Source organism: Pollicipes pollicipes, unplaced genomic scaffold (assembly GCF_011947565.3).
Source record: "Pollicipes pollicipes isolate AB1234 unplaced genomic scaffold, Ppol_2.1 Scaffold_4881;HRSCAF=5763_pilon_pilon_pilon, whole genome shotgun sequence".
NCBI lineage: Eukaryota > Metazoa > Arthropoda > Thecostraca > Pollicipedomorpha > Pollicipedidae > Pollicipes > Pollicipes pollicipes.
The window spans coordinates 42,703,245-42,710,446 of NW_023596576.1; the positions used below are offsets into that span (position 1 = coordinate 42,703,245).

Consider the following 7,202-nt stretch of genomic DNA (forward strand, 5'->3'; position numbering starts at 1 on the left):
TCGTCGGGCCCCCTTTGGCACGTGCCGAGTTACGGAAAACCTTCTAAACGAGAGCCGTATAGTATTCGTCGATATATGTAAGATATACATGGTATTCTAAATCCATGGATGTACCGCCGCGCTACAGCTGACGGTAAAGTGGCTCTCAGCTTGCGTTGTTACTGTGTGGGAATGCCGAGTCCTTTTCGTGTATGTCGTGAAATCTATGAATTTCGTCGATCGCGGCAGGCACTTGTAGCGTAAAAGAATGCTGCTTTGATGTTCCGTTTACTGTTATCGTCCATCTTAAGTGCTTTTGCGCGAATTTTTGGGAAATACAGCGTGGTAAGTGACTTTTTAACAGTCACGTTTTGCAACTCTGGGTGTATTTCCGTCGTTTATTGCTCAGCTGATTGTTGGAGGTCGCTGACTGACTTAAGCTAGAAGTATGTCGCAAGTTTCTTTTTTGTGTTGAGATGGTCGGAAAAGATGTCTGACGTCATGTTTCTTGTGCTTCCATTGTCGTTACTTGTGAAGGCATCGCCCAAACTATTTTGTGCTGCTGCCTGTGGGATGTTCCATCGTGCGCGGGCTGCCATTTTGTGAACATGAGCGTGCACAAAACCTTGGCGTGCGCCTCATCGGGTGGTGGTGTGTCCTAGTTGTCTCCGACAGTTGTACCCGGGGTAATGGGGTCTCGAAGCAAAGTTTCGAGACGCTTTAATCTGGCCTGTGATCTGTTGTCTCGCCTGCCTTCTGCGGGGATGAGGGTGTCGTTTTCGTATTCCAGTGGGTGACAGTCTGGTCACCGATAGTTGATATGATTGCGCAACTATCAGTGAAACGAGAGGTATACAGCGTTGGCCAATATATTTATATATGTCTTGTATGCTCACTTAAACTAGAATAGGCCAGAACACAAAGAGCACACTAGCGCACCAAGCGCGCTATAGTGGGCTCCTTCTGCAGCAATCTCCATGTAGCAGAAGGTAGGCATACACTGTTGTGACCGCTATGTACGGATATGTTATAACGGGATGTATAGAACGTTGAGATCTTCGGCTGTCGCGAGTTTATGCTGCTACAATATGCAAGCCTGCCTAGCTGTTCACTCTGATGCGGTCTTGTGTTTATTTGGTATGCCACGGCTGTGTGCACGGAGAAAGATGCGCCGCCAGACTGCTACCGCTGTTCATTGGTACTGAAACAAGCGTGCGCGAGGCGGCAGGTCAGGGCTGAGCTTTGATGCCTCAGTCTGTGACCGATAATACATCAACTTTGGTATTTTTGTCCATTTCATGGGGTGGCAAGAAAACAGCGCCAGCGGTCTTTCGCACAGTGCTGCGATGACGCTGCAACTAGCCAGCACATGATACTCTCCACACACATTGTGGCGTATATGCACGCAAACAAACGCGAGGTTAGTCTTAATCATATGGCTCATCTTGTCACCGTGACATTTTCTCAGCATTCTGATGTCACGTGCGACCTCAACGCTAGCCAGCAGTTGGGCAGTTACTTGGCGTTTCATTTTATCTTGTTTTAGTGTTCAGATTGCATGATTCAGGGCTGGGTCGTCAGCGCGTCGGTACCACGTCATGCGTGGCATGTTGCCGTGCCCCGGCGTATGTGACTATGTTGAACAGCTCCAACGTGGTGAGCCTGACCCAACCACCCATCAGCCCGAGGGTGACATGGCCCGACAACGAGCCTGACCCGACCACCCACCAGCCCGAGCGTAACGTGGCCCGACCAGAACCCTAGCTCGACCACCCACCAGCTCGGGCGTGACGTGGCCCGACCACGAGCCTGACCCGACCACCCAGCAGCCCGAGCGTGGCGTGGCCCGACCACCCACCAGCCCGAGCGTGACGTGGCCTGACTATGGCCCCGGCCCGACCACCCACCAGCCCGAGCGTAACGTGGCCCGACCAGAACCCTAGCTCGACCACCCACCAGCTCGGGCGTGACGTGGCCCGACCGCGAGCTTGGCCCGACCACCCACCATCTCGAGCGTGGCGTGGCCCGACCACAACCCTAGCCCGACCACCCACCATCTCGAGCGTGGCGTGGCCCGACCACAACCCTAGCCCGACCACCCACCAGATCGAGCGCGGCGTGGCCCGACCACAACCCTAGCCCGACCACCCACCAGATCGAGCGCGGCGTGGCCCGACCACAACCCTAGCCCGACCACCCACCAGATCGAGCGCGACGGGGCCGTATGTCACGGAAGGCTGGCGCTAACGTGACGCTGGTGCCGGCTGCCCTCACGTCTCGGCGCTCAACAGAGCAGATGGGAAGCAATGTTTTCGTATTCGGGACTTCTCTCATGCTGCCACTGTCGCAGTTCAGTGGCTTTAGTCTGGCTCTCAGTAATGGCATGTCCGAAGATTAGAGAGTCCCTCAGGCGTGACGTCCATTGCCCGGAAACGCCATCGAAACATGTAAACATATATTCAAAACCTACAAAAGAGCACCAGCCCGGATATGGAAACTTCAACGCACGTCGCGCACGGTACATCCAGCATACAAAGCCTCACCTCCCACTTCACTCCAGACGACTCAGCGCGCGCATTTGGTATGTCACCGACCAGCCTGTTCGCGCAGCCTCCGCCCGGGATACGCCTACGAGCGGAGGGCTCTTACGCACGCGGGTACCGGTGTCGCACGCACGACAATACACCAGCAGCCCAACACGGAGCAAGTGCCTCTTTCGCAGGGTCTTATTCTTATCACCGCTGCGGATCCCACCACCGTCCCTCACTTGCATAAACCACCCCACCGCGGACACGGGGCAGACCCGTCATCGTGCTTGCAGCCCATCCTTGGCATCACACGGAACGTCCTTATTCCGTGGCACTCCTGTTCGCGTCGTCAGATTCGACCGAGCACACATAGACATTCACATCCCCGCGCGCGCACACAAGCCCCAGTTCTGTCGTCCGCGCCCCTGTGCGCCATTTTCAGACACTTTAACCATAACACAGCCGATCAGCACGTCCAATCCGCAAAATATTCCGTTATTCCGCGTCCACCCTGTGTTTCACTTCGGGGCAGCGCTGCGTGACCACACCTGGCAACTCGGGGTGTTAACATCTGGCAACTCGGGGTGTTCATCCACAGCAGCACACATTAATGATAGGTCGCACCATGGGAACAACTGCAAGCATTCAACACTGCGTCCGCCGGCGGAAAATTCATCGGACCGTGCGTTCCAACGTTCGGGCTGTATGGATATGGCTCCACATTACACGGGAGTAATTTGTGGTGTCTGTTGCAAAGTCACGAGTGAATCATACGCTATTATCAAGTGTTATTTCCTTGAATTGGCTTTATCTGACGCCAAAAAAACGAATGAACATTGCATACAATCCTTGCGTAAGTCACGGGGAACATCCAACCGCACACTGGTCGCATCACGGTCACCAAACCGGCTGTGCAGCTTCTGGCCGACCAGCATGCTGTGCTGGAGGCAAAAAGCCAGGGTAAGATTGCTCCAACGATTCGCTTCTGCGGTGGCAAAGGTGACGTGTGGTCCCGGACAATCACTTCTTTCACGGTCAAAAGAGCGTAAGATGTCTAATCTTGGTACCATGCGCCACCACCTAAACGCTACTGCCCGTGTGGTGCCGTAGTGCATATTTATCAGGGAAGCCTAAAAGACGACTCAAGTTACTCCACATGTCATGTTCATTGCATATAACGACGTAGTGTTAAAGTTAACACATATGACCACAAAGCATGAAATACATGTGAGCGTGTTTCTGCTCTAGAACACAAACACGCTTCAAATGTATGGGTTCGAAATGCAAGCCCTCGCAGAGGCATGTAAATTGTGACTTGATAATATGCGTGTCGTTCCTGTCAAAACGTGAAAGAACCCAAAGGCTTATTACGCAGTTGCCTGGAATTTCCTAGCGCTCAGCAGCCTTCTCAAGAAAGGAAGGGGGAGGGGGAGAGGACTCCGAGGCGAGACGGGAAGTAGGTTTGTTCTCGATGGTGTAATGATTCAGAATTAGCCCATTTTCTATCACCATTTTATGGAACGGGCGGGGAGTGTGAGGGTCAGGAGAGCCTTTTTAATGATTCACGGAGAGCTTTTTGATTGGATGGATTTTTGGATTCAGCGCCCACGCTAAGCAGTGCTTGTTGCCTGAGTTCTGATCTCGCGATCCAAGTGTGAAATTGAAAGATCAGCAACATAATTTTGCGGCGAAAGACGACCTGTTGTAAATCTCTGCACGGCCCATCCGACCCGCTGATATCACCTGACGTTTAGTGTGACCGCTGGCAGCGGCCGCAGGCTCTTCCAATCTGGGGCAAATAGCGAGCGACTGAAGCGCGACCACGAGGAAGTAGATCGGAAGGCAGACGTTCCAACCAAAGTGATCGAACATGTCTTTTCTGTAGAAAATAAGGTAAAAGGCACGCACACGAAGAAATATATAAGCTTGCACCTCTGTAGGCCCGGCTTAGCGCTTATCAATCTTAAATGATTGGTTTTCGAGGTTTACACCACAACACTGGGCTAACGCTGAGTCACGCGCCGGGCACAGGTCTGCAGGGGAACTCCAATCCAAGGACAGGTAATAAAATGGGGCGCACCCTTTCACAGAGGTTACCAGGGTCTGTCCGAGCCCTTGCCACTGCTGACATACCGTGCAATTCCATGTGCAAACTCGGAATGGTCACATGTTGACGACAGGTCACACAGAGCCGAAGGGGCGTCAATACAGGAGTCATCAGAGATGAGACAGGAATTCTGGGCTGAGAGCGGAGGCTGTTTCGTCAGACCTCACCTTGCCGATTCGAGCAGCTGACCAATCCCTGGTTCTGATGGCAATGTGGTCGCCTCAGTCGAGAACTCCGGCGACAGACACACTGTGCGCCAAAAGGGCTGGAATCAACCGTTTAGTTCCAATAGTAAACTTGTCCAATAGTACACCCGCGGGGATGAAAGTACATTGGATTGTTGGATGCAGCTCCAAAATGTAGGAGTAGATGTAGGAGGACTAGCTGTTAGTAGTGTAGGAGTACGTTGAATAGCCTTGGGAGTAGTTACAAACACCTTAAGTCCGGGACTTTGGTACAGCCGACTAAAATTCGGAAAATCGGCTCGAAGTCTTCTGCCTCGATACCAACCCTGACATCGCAAGCACCACTGGACGACGCTGAAGGGAATCACAGCCCTGCCCTCCTTAAGACTTCCCCCCCCCCCCCCCTCCAGTTTTTGAGCTACATGTCCGCGAAAATGGGAAAGGCAAATCGGAGAAAGTATTTCAAAGTCGCCCTGGCATTCATGACGTAATAACGTCATCGAAATCTTGTCACTTCACTAGCTGTGCAGCGATCAGGGCCAAACAAAATATGACTTTTGAGTTGTTCATATCTGGCATTCGTGAGCACTATTTCCAGATTTAACGCATGTCAGTTGGCTCTCAATCAATGTTGTGCAAGGTACGATGACGTAATGAGATACCATACTGAGGAGCATATTCACCGAACAAAGAAATTGTGCTGTCCAGAACAGTTTTTCCACTGAAAAGTATATCCATATATATATATATATATATATATATATATATATATATATATATATATATATACTTGTGCAAGTGAACTTACTTTATCATATAAGATGCTTGCTTTCATGTCTTCAAATGTGGAACACCCCCTCTAAAGCTTCAGCTGGACCGCGTTGCTGCTGAACCTGTTGGAGCAGTGGCCAGCCGCGGGGCCTGAGCTCGATTTGTTTCAGCTATGCTTGACGTTAGTTCCACAGCTTGGACTTGGCTATAATATGCATGCTTTTTAAAGCCAATCAGATACCCTAAGCGCGATAAGGACGCATACAAGCTGTGCAAAAGGTTGTCGGTGAAAAGAAAATATGCCCACGAAGACGATGTTTAATAAAAGCGTTTCCGGGAGCGTCAGCAGTATATGATAATACTATTCCTCCAAACAAGTGTCGGCAAGCCGTGAAAAGCGACAAGATCAACAAGTTACAGCGAATGAAACAACGACTTATGTCTTCCACGAGCAGTACGTCAACTTACGGGAAGTGCAATTCATCCTGCGTGTTGATTTGAATTTTGTTCAAGTACAGATGCTTTTTCTTTTCAGATGGAATTATTCCGAATCGTTTTCATGGGTAAATTTGGGTTCAGAGTACCTGCTAAGCATAGCTTGTTGCGTGTACTCTGAACCCATCACCCAAGTCGTGCCGTTTAGTACAACGGAAATTTTGCCTCCCCTTTCACCGAATTTTGCCCCAGAATTTTGTTCAAGTACAGATGCTTTTTCTTTTCAGATGGAATTATTCCGAATCGTTTTCATGGGTAAATTTGGGTTCAGAGTACCTGCTAAGCATAGCTTGTTGCGTGTACTCTGAACCCATCACCCAAGTCGTGCCGTTTAGTACAACGGAAATTTTGCTTCCCCTTTCACCGAACAGAAATGCGGAGGGTTTCACGTACCGCGCATTACTGCGACACGGACGCCCGGGCCTGGGCTGGCCGTCGTTAACCAGTTGCTAGATGACCTTTCCATTTCAGCGGGCTTAACAACGCGCCCGTTTTGGGACGCGTAGCCAGTGCCGTTGGATTATGAGCCCAGCATTTTCACCCTAGACCAAGGAGGTGATATATATATATATATATATATATATATATATATATATATATGTATGTATAAAGCGAGTTCATGGAACTACTTGACACCACATGCAGGCCTGCCTGATGACTTGCAGAGGCCTAAGAATTGACACAGAGTCTTGCCACCGTGGAGCCCCACCGTTCAGGACTTGACCATGCCTCCTGCGACAGTGAGACGGCAGGAGCACGGGAACTTTAAAGGATCGGCGTCGCCAGTACCCCTCCAGACTCAATATGTGACAGACTCAGTGCGCCACACACTCCGCATGCCAAGGCACGATAATATCACTACTAAATCATCGAAAGTCACCGGATCCCGGGTAACCGCTCCCTACTGCACACCCGTGACGGGGAGAAGAAGCGGGTCTGGTGTCTGGTGATGAGGCGGCCGTCTGGCCGCAGGTGGCGGCGGGTCCGATGGGCCGAGCCGCGTGCTGTAGGGTCAGCTGCACTGCACCCGGTCCGTGACAGCACTCAGCCGCAGCTCACTGCCGGAGGAGACGTCGTGGCAGACCGACAGGGAGGCCGGCACAGGTTATCCTCTGTGTGCCGGGCACAGCTGGAGCA

The 7,202-nt window shown here is 51.4% G+C and overlaps 1 protein-coding gene across 1 annotated transcript in view; it reads right to left on the reverse strand.

Annotated features, from left to right (window-relative positions):
* Positions 1-7,202, reverse strand: part of Hs2st (Heparan sulfate 2-O-sulfotransferase) — an 87,641-nt gene that overhangs the window by 49,282 nt on the left and 31,157 nt on the right.